A 14032-nucleotide genomic window follows, 5' to 3' on the forward strand; every position below is an offset into this window, starting at 1 on the left:
TGAAAACATGGCAGATATAGACATATGAATGGATTTCTGAAATTTCCAATACTGTTGCAATGGCAACGTGTCAAAGTTTAATAATGTTTTTGGCTGTTTGTGTGCCCTCCCCTCTATAACCAAAAGGTGGCAGTGTTGTATTATTTTTGAAACTCCCTTTCTCTCTCTCTCTGTGCTTGTTTTTTTATTTATGAGGACACAAATGTGTATGATGACATACACTGGTATTACAACGTAGTGGTTAATATGGACATGAACTATGACACTATATCACTACTAATACAGGACTAATTTTCTAAATGACATTTGAGTTCCAATTCTTATCATCTGACAGCCGTGATTTCATGTACTCATTCAGACAGAACTCTTTTTTAAAACAGAGGAGTGTGAGTGTGTTTTCTATACATGTGCTTTACAGAAGGTCATGTGCTGTGTTTGCAAAGATCACTTTTGACACATTTGTCTTTAAATTCATTATTTACTGACATAGTTCAAATTTATTTTAAAACAAAATTCACATTATTTTCTACAAGTGTCTGTTTATAAGTGTCTTTTTTTCACAGAAAGTTTTTGTTTGAACGTGAATATTTGTATAATTCAGGGTCTGAGTTTTTACGTTCTCCTCGTAGGCGATTTATTCAATCTCCACCAAACTCGGTCAACGTGAAACGGAAGCTTAACGCATTAAAAATATTTAACGCAAATAACACAGCGTCCGTTTTTATATCCATTTTTGCTTAGCGTTACATGATCACGCTCCTATTCATGTAAATGCTTCCAAGCGCGACAAGACACAAGAGAGCGCGCTGTATGCCAGTATCCTGTCTGTGTGTGTGTGTGTGTGTGTGTGCAGGCCCGTCGCGACAAGGCAGGCAAACCAAGCAATTGCTTGGGGCCTCGAGCTGGCCTGGGGCCCCAAGACAGCGACAGGTTAAGAATAAAATGAAACGACAAACTGTGTGAGCGCCCCATTGATAGTCAATGCAGTAAAGTGCAATGACACTGTTATCGGGATCCCCCTTAAGGGGCCCCTCTCAGAAGTCGCTGACAGCAGCCAGCCAACCACACGATCTCTGCTGTCGGCAAAATACAAAACAACCTCGGATTTGAAGCGGAATTTTATGCTTCAGGAAGCCAGAAAAGAAAAAAGAGAAAGGAAGAGGAGGATAAGAAAAAACAAGATAGTGGTATGTGATAAATTACACTGGATAAAATAGCTCTACTTGTCTTGTACAAAAATGGTGTAAGTTTGCAGCAGGTAGGCTAGCAAAAATATGTTTATGTTAGCTATCGTTACCTGCCTGACGGCAAATGCTGCTTGTAACGAACAGTTAGTGCAACTTTTTTTTTTCTCGAACAGACGAAATTACATGAGATTGCTATAGCTTTGTAATATGTTTTTATGAAAGTGGCATAGCATGCTATACTAACTAGTATTTATGCTATGCATAAATAACCTGGAATAGTTAATATAGCATGCTATATTAACAATTATTATAAACATTATTTAACCAGAAAGAGGCAGAGGAACATTATTTTTTTTCATAGCTTATCTTAGTGTGCTAGTGTCGGGATATATACGGTAGTGACAGTTTGCAAATATGACATTATTTTTATAAGTTACCAATGGATCTTGAACAATTACTTTATTCTGTGGCAATTTTTACACTGTTACATTTTGAAGTACAGTATCAGGACAACCCACATGTTTTACTGGTACTGTTTATTAACTATTTATCAAGGTATTATAGTCATCTGTTGCAACTTTATAATAACCATCTAGATAATGTTTATAGACAGTTTACAAACCAACTAGTAACCCTTAAGTATTCCCAAAGTGTTAGGAATATCTGGTCTGTCTATCTATGTAATGTTTATAGATGTTTTAAAAATGGTTAAAGGTTTACAAATTTTTTTTTAATGATACAGTGGTGTTTTTTGCAAATGTTTTCAAATTTTATGGACAGTATATGCAACAACAGTATTTGCACTGTCTCTATGTCCATTTTGCTTGGGGCCCCCAAATTTCTTCAAACGGCCCTGTGTGTGTGTGTGTGTGTGTGTGTGTGTGTGTGATATGTAGGTTTAGGGGTAGTGTAGGGGGATAGAATGTACAGTTTGTACAGTATAAAAACTAGGGGTGTAACGATTCATCTACTACATCGATGTATCGATTTATTTTCCTATGATCTAACTACATCGATCTGTGCTCGGCAAGTTGGCCTTCCGGACGACATATATCGATCTAACATCGTTTTAAAAGGTAATCAATCGATTGTATCGATCATAGGAAATAACGCATTGGATTTAAGCACGTCAGACTTTATATGGATGTTTTTTCTTAGCACTTTTAATGATAAAGGCGTTAAACGTTACTCGATTCAGTCTGCCTATCTGTGACATCATCGCAACGCACCAGCAGCAGCGCTCATTGAAATGAATGGGATTGTGTCGCTTTGTCGCTGCGTGTCGCTGGCGGTGTGAACGGGGCTTGAGAAAACAAAACATAGCATGGCGCATGGCAGAGGAGAAGCCAACGAGCGAGAAATTATCAAGCCACCAGGAGAAAGCGCTACCTGTACTTTCAACCCTTGCTTGTTACCTGTGCATTCCTGACACCAGTGTGCCAGCAGAGCGAGTTTTTAATACTGCTGGCGACATAGTGAACGCACAGAGAAGTGTTCTGAGGTCAGATCATGGTGATATTTTTGAAAAAGAAATCTGTAGAGTCATTGAAGAGTAGTTGGTTACATTTTATCTTTTGTTAAATATTGTTTGTTTATTAAACTGAGAGTAGTAGCAGGTTCAGCCAGTTTATTCAACCTGAAGAAATGTTGGTTGCACTTTATTTTTGATATTAATATTGTATTTGTATTATTTTAATGTTGAAAAACAACAGCAAAAGTAGCAGGTAAACTTACTATTAATTAAACCTGAAGAGAAGTTAGTTGCACTTTATTTTTTATATTAATATTGTAATATTTTTATGTTGGAAAACAAAAGCAGAAGTAGCAGGTTAACCTACTGTTGAAATGTTGGTTGCACTTACTGTGCTTTTATTGAATATGTATTGAATATTGAAAATGAGAGCAGAAAAGGTTAACTTCCTGTTAATTCATCCTAAACTGTTGGTTGCACTTTATTCAAATAAAATTTTAATGCATTTGCCATTAATTGTTGTTTACTTGTTTGTTTATATCCATAATTAATTGATATACCGGATTCCCTTACAAGAAACAACAGGAATCTTGGAAACTTCACCTGCACTGACCAGTATCCAGATATTTATTTCAGTCACACAATTTTTGGCTAAAAAGTTACTGAATCGATTTCAAGTCACTGAATCGTTTCGGATCGTATCGTTCTAAATTAACCAATATCGTCCTTGAATCGTATCGACAACCTCAAATCGTGATACGAATCGTATCGTTGTTAAAACGAATCGTTACCCCCCTAATAAAAACCATTAAGTCTATGGAATGCCCTCTGCCTGTCTTTCCCCTTCCCCCTCACTCTCACCCTGTGAGTTTGTGTGTGTGCCTTTCTCTCAGTCCTTCCCCTCCCCCTCTCCCTCACTCTCACTCTATCACTGTGTGTGTGTGTGTGTGTGTGTGTGTGTGTGTGTGTGTGTGTGTGTGTGTGTGTGTGTGTGTGTGTGTGTGTGTGTGTGTGTGTGTGTGTGTGTGTGTGTGTGTGTGTGTGTGTGTGTGACTTTCTCTCTTGATGATGATAATTTAACCCTTTTTATATAGGCTATCACAAATAACTTTCACTTGAAATAAAAACGTCATGTGATGTGTTTGCCAAGATCACGGATGATGCATATGTCTTTAAATTAATTATTTACTGATATAATATAAATGTATTAAAACATAAATTTCACATGATTTTATAAAAGTGGCTATTTATAATAAACTTCCATAAAATGTAGACACGCATCTTACTCTTACCTAACACTGATATTAAAATCATCTTTGCTGTTTCTGTGATTTGGTTCCATTTATTAATTTTGTCATTTATTTTTTATATTGGACCACACATATTGATTTCAAATATATCCAAAATAATTTTTTCAGAGAGTGAAATAAAAAAAACTTTCTCCCACCATTTAGATTTTATTTCTTTTTGTTGTTAAAATCTTGTGAATCTTGTTCAATGTGCAGATTGCCTCTCTCTCAGTCCTTCCCCTCCCCCCTCACTCTCAGGCTCACCCTGTGTATGTGTTTGAGTGTGTGTGCGCGCACGTGTGTGTGTGTGGGGGGGGGGGGGGTGTCTCTCTCACCCTGTGAGTTTGTGTGTGAGCCTTTCTCTCTGGGAATGATAATTTAACCCTTTCGTATCATAGACTATCACAAAAAACTATCACTTTAGTGTGAATTAGTAAAAAAGAACTACAAACACCTTGAATTAAATACTGGCCTTCTGGACTTACAAAATTTTGAGCAGGAAAAGATAACTTTTATCTATTTTATCCTATGACATTAAAATTAATCTAGATTTAAATTACATCATGGGTGTGGCTTGTGGTGATAGTGGCACCAGTTGCTGCGGTAAATGTGGCATATTCGAGCGATTCTAAAATATTCTCCTGTTTAAATGCATATTGCCTGCCGTGCACAGTTAAGCTGATGCCACCGGCGTGGCGGTGCCACCGGCTTGGGCCCGTCATCGCTGCTCGCAGCTTTAATTATTATTATTATTTTATCGACTTCTCGGGCACTTTTGGGGCCCTTACCATGCTCAAAAACTCTTGAAACTTAGCACACACATCGGAATGCGCGGCCATCAGAGCCGGGCTGAAGCTGGTACCCGGGCGTGGCAGGGGGGCTCGACAGCGCCCCCTAAAGTGGTGTCTGAAAACTTGGTCTATTTATCAAACACACTTGCACGTACATGTATGAAACTCGGTACACATGTAGACCTCATCGGGCCAAACAACTTTCGTGCTCTAAGTTACGTGTCAGCCCAACAGGAAGTGAGCTAATATGGGTTGTTCTGAAAACACATGCTCTGGAATTTAATATACTCCTCCGAGGCCATTGTTTCAATCAGTGCCAAACTCGGTCAGCATGAAGTCAAGACACAGAGGATGCTAAATTGCGAACGGATTTTTGATATCTTAAACGGTTTGGCCGTGGCGAAGCAACGAATTTATGGCGAGAAAAGGTAAACAGGAAGTGTGTAATAACTTGTGCAAACATTGACTGATTTGGATGAAACTTCAGCTGTGTGTTCGTTGTAAGAGGCCGATCACATGGATATGACTTTTGTGAGTCAAAGTTATAGCGCCACCAACTGGCAGCAGGAAGTGTGTCACTTTCAAAAATGCTTTGAATCACCATCTTATTTTCACACGATTGACTTCAAACTTCATCAGTATAATGTGAAAACATGACAGATAGAGACATATGAATGAATTCCTGATATTTCAAATAATGCTGCCATGGCAACATGTCAAAGTTTAATAATGTTTTTGGCTGTTTGTGTGCCCTCCCCTCTATCACCAAAAGGGGGCAGTGTTGTATTATTTTTGAAACTCCCTTTCTCTCTCTCTCTCTCTCTCTCTCTCTCTCTCTCTCTCTCTCTCTCTCTGTGCTTGCTTATGTGATTTATGAGGACATGGGTATTGGTATTACAACGTAGTGGTTAATGTGGACATGAACTATGACACTATATCACTACAGGACTCATTTTCTAAATCACATTTGAGTTACAATTCTTATCATCTGACAGCCGTGATTTCATGTACTCATTCAGACAGAACTCTTTTTTTAAAACAGAGGAGTGTGAGTGTGTTTACTATACATGTGCTTTACAGAAGGTCATGTGCTGTGTTTGCAAAGATCACTTTTGACACATTTGTCTTTAAATTCATTATTTACTGACATAGTTCAAATTTATTTTTAAAAAAAATTCACATTATTTTCTACAAGTGTCTGTTTATAAGTGTCTTTTTTTCACAGAAAGTTTTTGTTTGAACGTGAATATTTGTATAATTCAGGGTCTGAGTTTTTACGTTCTCCTCGTAGGTGATTTATTCAATCTCCACCAAACTCGGTCAACGTGAAACGGAAGCTTAACGCATTAAAAATATTTAACGCAAATAACACAGCGTCCGTTTTTATATCCATTTTTGCTTAGCGTTACATGATCACGCTCCTATTCATGTAAATGCTTCCAAGCGCGACAAGACACAAGAGAGCGCGCTGTATGCCAGTGTCCTGTCTGTGTGTGTGTTAGTGTCCTGTCTGTGTGTGTGTGTGTGTGTGTGTGTGTGTGTGTGTGTGTGTCCTGTCTGTGTGTGTGTATGTGTATGTGTGTGTGTCAGTGTCCTGTCTGTGTGGATGCGTCTCATGTCAGCTATTCAAGGGACACTGACACACACACACACACACACACACACACACACACACACACACACACACACACACACACACACACACACACACACACTCGATGCATAGATAGACTCGCGTCAGTTTCCTGCTCATATCGAGTTCTCTTTTGCCTAGGGTTGCCAACTCTCACGCATTTGGCGTGACACTCACGCTTTCAGGCTCTGTCTCACGCTCTCACGCTGCCCAACTTAATCTCACGCCAAATTGCCAAACCTGCTTTTGATATTAAACAATGTCTAAGCTTTTACATTTTTTAAAGTTTTAATGCGAAATTCAAACAATAAATAGCGTTTTGGCGCTAATATGGCATAACAGTTAAAGCCAGAGTGTTGAAAAACCATACGGAGTTGCGACATGCTCTATCATCTCCCGGCGGCGCGCGCAGTCGTGCTTCACAGAAATCTCAATACTTCTAGCGCTGTGTCAATACATTTGAATGGCTTGATACACAACAGCTCCACTTTACAGGGGTTTGCAGCAAGTTTTGGTAAACAGTACAGCATAGTGTGCATTGATTATTACATCAACCATACAGGATCGTTTTATAATGGAGAGTAATGCAACAATGTTAACATTAATGTTAATGTTTTTTATTGTACTTAGCCTTCAGGTATTCCATACTAATTGGTCATACTCATACTAATTGATGGTCAAATGTGACCATACACCTTAACTATTTTTCAATTAAATAAATGTTCTATATTTTAGTTCAATAATATTTATTGAATATTTTGAGGAGATCTTTTGGTACTAAATACTAGTTGTGCAATATTTATTGTCAATAATGACCACTTAAAATATTTTTCTTCTAATATTTGTATTATTTATATTACAATTAGTATAGTAATAAGGTTAAATTAGAGAATTATTTTTCAAAGAGGCAAATTAGAGTCATTTTGTGGAGTCAGCCTGTCATTAATGTTCATCAAAGAACAACGGGAACAGAGAAAATTGTAGCTTTAATGATGATTCATCTGTATTTCATTTATTATTTATACAGTTAAGGAAGGTTTGATAACTATTACATTTCTGTATAACAGGGAAGGCCATGGGTAAATATAACATTTATTATTTTCATTTATTATTTATTTATTCCATTTATTATCATTTATTATTACTATACTCTCCTTGAAGTTTACTTCCCGCTACTTTTTCCCTCTTCCTCCCAACCGCGCGGCTGCAACTGTCTTCTTCTTCTTCGATAGTAGCCTAAGCCAGTGTTTCCCAACCTTTTTTCAGTCATTTTATCATACGTTACGCTAGGGGTGTAACGGTACAGATTGCTCACGGTTCGGTTTGTATCACGGTTTAAGGTTCCCCGTTTCGGTACGGTTCAGTATTTGCTATGTTCAGGGAAAAAAGGACTACTGTCAAATAAAACAAAAGAAAATAATAAGAACAAATCATTTAAATACAAGCAGCAGCACAAATAAATACTATTGAGCAAAGATACTAATAAAATAAACTATGCTTTTCAGGTTTTTCAGGTAAGTCTAACATTAGTTTTCAGGTACAGAAATTGATCAAATGTAAAATAACATTGCATATATGACTGTATAAATTAAAGATTAATCCTATTAAACTTACAAAAGTTATTCAATCAAGAGCAGTGAGTGATGCCCTTGTCTTTTGTTTGACATTAAACAGACAGCAGTAAAGGCTACTGCCCCTTTAAGACCTCGGATATGCGTCGTCTTTTCTGGACTGTATAAAGCTTACTTAAGCCATATACAGACTATGTCTGCTAGAATACTCATCAATATGTTGACATACTTTTTGCGTGAGTTTGTCCATTCAAGAGCAAGACTTGAAAGAGAACTCAATATTTGCGCGCTGAGAGACGTGTGCGCGCTCTCGGATGAGTGCACGGAAAATTTTCTCACAGTGCGCGCGACTTCTCATTCGCGTCTTCTGGCACTAAACCAGATAGTTGCGTGTTCTGAGTTAACACAATCAGAACGTAAAAATACGGGATATTTTACGGGAAAATACTAAAACGGGAAGACAGCGGGAAAAGAGCTAAAATACGTGAGAAACCCGGAAAAAACGGGAGGGTTGACAGCTATGGTGTGTGTGTGTGTGTGTGTGTGTGTGCGATATGTAGGCTTAGGGGTAGTGTAGGGGGATAGAATGTACAGTTTGTACAGTATACAAACCATTAAGTCTATGGAATGCCATCTGCCTGTCTTTCCCCTTCCCCCTCTCTATCTGTGTGTGTGTGTGGGGAGGGGGGGGGGGGTCTCTCTCTCACCCTGTGAGTTTGTGTGTGTGCCTTTCTCTCAGTCCTTCCCCTCCCCCTCACTCTCACTCTATCATTGTGTGTGTGTGTGTGTGTGTGTGACTTTCTCTCTTGATCATAATTTAACCCTTTCATATAGGCTATCACAAATAACTATCACTTGAAATAAAAACGTCATGTGATGTGTTTGCCAAGATCACGTATGATGCACATGTCTTTAAATTAATTATTTACTGATATAATATAAATGTATTAAAACATAAATTTCACATGATTTTATAAAAGTGGCTATTTATAATAAACTTCCATAAAATGTAGACACGCATCTTACTCTTACCTGACACTGATATTAAAATCATCTTTGCAGTTTCTGTGATTTGGCTCCATTTATAAATTTTTTATTAAAAAAATTTTATTGGACCACCCATATTGAAATTAAAGCATGTTTTATGGTGCATAAGATTGGTGCACAAATGGTAGCTAAGGTAGCTCAAAAACACATTAAGAGAAATGTTAGAATAAAACAACATCAGCATTCGAATGGTATTCTGAACTCATTCCAATTTGACCTTTGACATAATCTGACATGAAATTCATATAAATTTAATTGATCTCATAGATGTGGCTGTTGTGGTTTGTGGTCATAGCAGCACCAACTGCTGCAGTTAATGTGGTGAATTCAGATGACTTTGACATAGTCCTTTTATGTTTTCCCATTTTAAATGCCTATTGCCTGCCGTGCACAGTTAAACTGATGCCACCGGGGTGGCGGTGCCACCGGCTTGGGCCCGTCATCGCTGCTCGCAGCTTTAATTATTATTATTATTTTATCGACTTCTCGGGCACTTTTGGGGCTCTTACCATGCTCAAAAACTCTTGAAACTTAGCACACACATCGGAATGCGCGGCCATCAGAGCCGGGCTGAAGCTGGTACCCGGGCGTGGCAGGGGGACTCGACAGCGCCCCCTAAAGTGGTGTCTGAAAACTTGGTCTATATATCAAACACACTTGCACGTACATGTATGAAACTCGGTACACATATAGACCTCATCGGGCCAAACAACTTTCGTGCTCTAAGTTACGTGTCAGCCCAACAGGAAGTGAGCTAATATGGGTTGTTCTGAAAACACATGCTCTGGAATTTAATATACTCCTCCGAGGCCATTGTTTCAATCAGTGCCAAACTCGGTCAGCATGAAGTCAAGACACAGAGGATGCTAAATTGCGAGCGGATTTTTGATAACTCAAACGGTTTGGCCGTGGCGAAGCAACGAATTTATGGCGAGAAAAGGTAAACAGGAAGTGTGTAATAACTTGTGCAAACATTGAATGATTTGGATGAAACTTCAGCTGTGTGTTCGTTGTAAGAGGCCGATCACATGGATATGACTTTTGTGAGTCAAAGTTAAAGCGCCACCAACTGGCAGCAGGAAGTGTGTCACTTTCAAAAATGCTTTGAATCCCCATCTTATTTTCACCTGATTGACTTCAAACTTCATCAGTATAATGTGAAAACATGACAGATAGAGACATATGAATGGATTCCTAATATTTCAAAAAATGTTGCCATGGCAACATGTCAAAGTTTAATAATGTTTTTGGCTGTTTGTGTGCCCTCCCCTCTATCACCACAAGGTGGCAGTGTTGTATTATTTTTGAAACTCCCTTTCTCTGTATGTGTGCTTGTTAATGTGATTCATGAGGACACAAATGTGTATGATGACATGGGTATTACACTGATATTACAACGTAGTGGTTAATGTGGACATGAACTATGACACTATATCACTACAGGACTAATTTTCTAAATGACATTTGAGTTACAATTCTTTTCACCTGACAGCCGTGATTTCATGTACTCATTCAGACAGAACTCTTTTTTTAAAACAGAGGAGTGTGAGTGTGTTTTCTATACATGTGCTTTACAGAAGGTCATGTGCTGTGTTTGCAAAGATCACTTTTGACACATTTGTCTTTAAATTCATTATTTACTGACATAGTTCAAATTTATATATAAAAAAAAAATTCACATTATTTTCTACAAGTGTCTGTTTATAAGTGTCTTTTTTCACAGAAAGTTTGTTTGAACGTGAATATTTGTATAATTCAGTTTCTGAGTTTTTACGTTCTCCTCGTAGGCGATTTATTCAATCTCCACCAAACTCGGTCAACGTGAAACGGAAGCTTAACGCATTAAAAATATTTAACGCAAATAACGCAGCGTCCGTCTTTATATCCATTTTTGCTTAGCGTTACATGATCACGCTCCTATTCATGTAAATGCTTCCAAGCGCGACAAGACACAAGAGAGCGCGCTGTATGCCAGTGTCCTGTCTGTGTGTGTGTGTGTGTGTGTGTGTCAGTGTCCTGTCTGTGTGTGTGTGTGTGTGTGTGTGTGTGTGTGTGTGTGTGTGTGTGTGTGTGTGTGTGTGTGTGTGTGTGTGTGTGTGTGTGTGTGTGTGTGTGTGTGTGTGTGTGTGTGTGTGTGTGTGTGTGTGTGTGTGTGCAGGCCCGTCGCGACAAGGCAGGCAAACCAAGCAATTGCTTGGGGCCTCGAGCTGGCCTGGGGCACCAAGACAGCGACAGGTTAAGAATAAAATGAAACGACAAACTGTGTGAGCGCCCCATTGATAGTCAATGCAGTCAAGTGCAATGACACTGTTATCGGGATCCCCCTTAAGGGGCCCCTCTCAGAAGTCGCTGACAGCAGCCAGCCAACAACGCGATCTCTGCTGCGGCAAAATACAAAATCTTCGGATTTGAAGCGGAATTTTATGCTTCAGGAAGCCAGAAAAGAAAAAAGAGAAAGGAAGAGGAGGATAAGAAAAAACAAGATAGTGGTATGTGATAAATTACACTGGATAAAATAGCTCTTCTTGTCTTGTACAAAAAAAGTGTAAGTTTGCAGCAGGTAGGCTAGCAAAAATATGTTTATGTTAGCTATCGTTACCTGCCTGACGGCAAATGCTGCTTGTAACGAACAGTTAGTGCAACTTTTTTTTCGAACAGACGGAATGACATGAGATTGCTATAGCTTTGTAATATGTTTTGATGAAAGTGGCATAGCATGCTATACTAACTATTATTTATGCTATGCATAAATAACCTGGAATAGTTAATATAGCATGCTATATTAACAATTATTATAAACATTATTTAACCAGAAAGAGGCAGAGGAACATGATTTTTTTCATAGCTTATCTTAACGTGCTAGTGTCGGGATATATACGGTAGTGACAGTTTATGCAAATATGACATTATTTTTATGAGTTACCAATAGATCTTGAACAATTACTTTATTCTGTGGCAATTTTTACACTATTACATTTTGAAGTACAGTATCAGGACAACCCACATGTTTGACTGGTACTGTTTACATGTTTTACTGGTACTGCCCACGTTTTACTGGTACTGTTTATTAAACTATTTAACAAGGTATTATAGTCATCGGTTGCAACTTTACAATAACCATCCAGATAATGTTTATAGACAGTTTACAAAACAACTAGTAACCCTAAAGTATTCCCAAAGTGTTAGGAATATCTGGTCCGTCTATCTATGTAAATGTAATGTTTATAGATGTTTAAAAAATGGTTACTTAAAGGTTTAAAAAAAAATGTAATGATACAGTGGTGTTTTTTGCAAATGTTTTCAAATTTTATGCACAGTATTTGCAACAACAGTATTTGCACTGTAAACCTTTTTATTAATATATAGTGTGGGTGAACTTAAACTGTATGGCTATGCTGCGGTGTGTGTGTGTGTGTGTGTGTGTGTGTGTGTGTGTGTGTGTGTGTGTGTGTGTGTGTGTGTGTGTGTGTGTGTGTCTGTCAGTGTCCTATCTGTGTGGATGCGTCTCATGTCAGCTAATCAAGGGACACTGACACACACACACACACACACACACACACACACACACTCGACGCATAGATAGACTCGCATCAGTTTCCTGCTCACATCGAGTTCTCTTTTGCTCTTGAACAAACAATAACACAGAGGATTTTGAGTATTCTCATATTAGAGTCTTAAATTAGTCAAATAACGTCTTAAATGAACTTTAAAGAGTTGTGAGGAAATGAGATGCGCGGGACCGCGCGTGAGATCCGCGGTTGTTCTTAAAGTGACAGGAGCACTGATGATGCCTGTCATTAATGTTCATCAAAGAACAACGGGAATAGAGAAAATTGTAGCTTTAATGATGATTCATCTATATTTCATTTATTATTTATGCAGTTAAGGAAGGTTTGATAACTATTACATTTCTGTATAACAGGGAAGGCCATGGGTAAATATAACATTTATTATTTTGGGATATAATCATGGTATATATAACATAATATATATATAACATATATAGGTGGAGGGGTGTTTATTACAACATAATCATGGTTTATGAAGACATTTCATGTGTCCCCGTAAATCAAAATAGCTTTAACAGCATATTAAACAATTTTTTAATAAAAATGTAAAAATGCAGAATGTTTTCTGTGATGGTAGGTTTAGGGGTAGTGTGTGTGTGTGTGTGTGTGTGTGTATGTGTGTGTGTGTGTGCGATATGTAGGCTTAGGGGTAGTGTAGGGGGATAGAATGTACAGTTTGTACAGTATACAAACCATTAAGTCTATGGAATGCCATCTGCCTGTCTTTCCCCTTCCCCCTCTCTATCTGTGTGTGTGTGTGTGTGTGGGGGGGGGTCTCTCTCACCCTGTGAGTTTGTGTGTGTGCCTTTCTCTCAGTCCTTACCCTCCCCCTCACTCTCACTCTATCATTGTGTTTGTGTGTGTGTGTGTGTGTGTGTGTGTGTGTGTGTGTGTGTGTGTGTGTGTGTGTGTGTGTGTGTGACTTTCTCTCTTGATCATAATTTAACCCTTTCATATAGGCTATCACAAATAACTATCACTTGAAATAAAAACGTCATGTGATGTGTTTGCCAAGATCACGTATGATGCACATGTCTTTAAATTAATTATTTACTGATATAATATAAATGTATTAAAACATAAATTTCACATGATTTTATAAAAGTGGCTATTTATAATAAACTTCCATAAAATGTAGACACGCATCTTACTCTTACCTGACACTGATATTAAAATCATCTTTGCAGTTTCTGTGATTTGGCTCCATTTATACATTTTTTATTAAAAAAAATTTATTGGACCACCCATATTGAAATGAAAGCATGTTTTATGGTGCATAAGATTGGTGCACAAACGGTAGCTAAGGTAGCTCAAAAACACATGAAGAGAAGTGTTAGAATAAAACAACATCAGCATTCGAATGGTATTCTGAACTCATTCCAATTTGACCTTTGACATAATCTGACATGAAATTTATATAAATTTAATTGATCTCATAGATGTGGCTGTTGTGGTTTGTGGTCATAGCAGCACC

This window comes from Gobio gobio (assembly GCF_949357685.1).
Source record: "Gobio gobio genome assembly, chromosome: 17".
NCBI lineage: Eukaryota > Metazoa > Chordata > Actinopteri > Cypriniformes > Gobionidae > Gobio > Gobio gobio.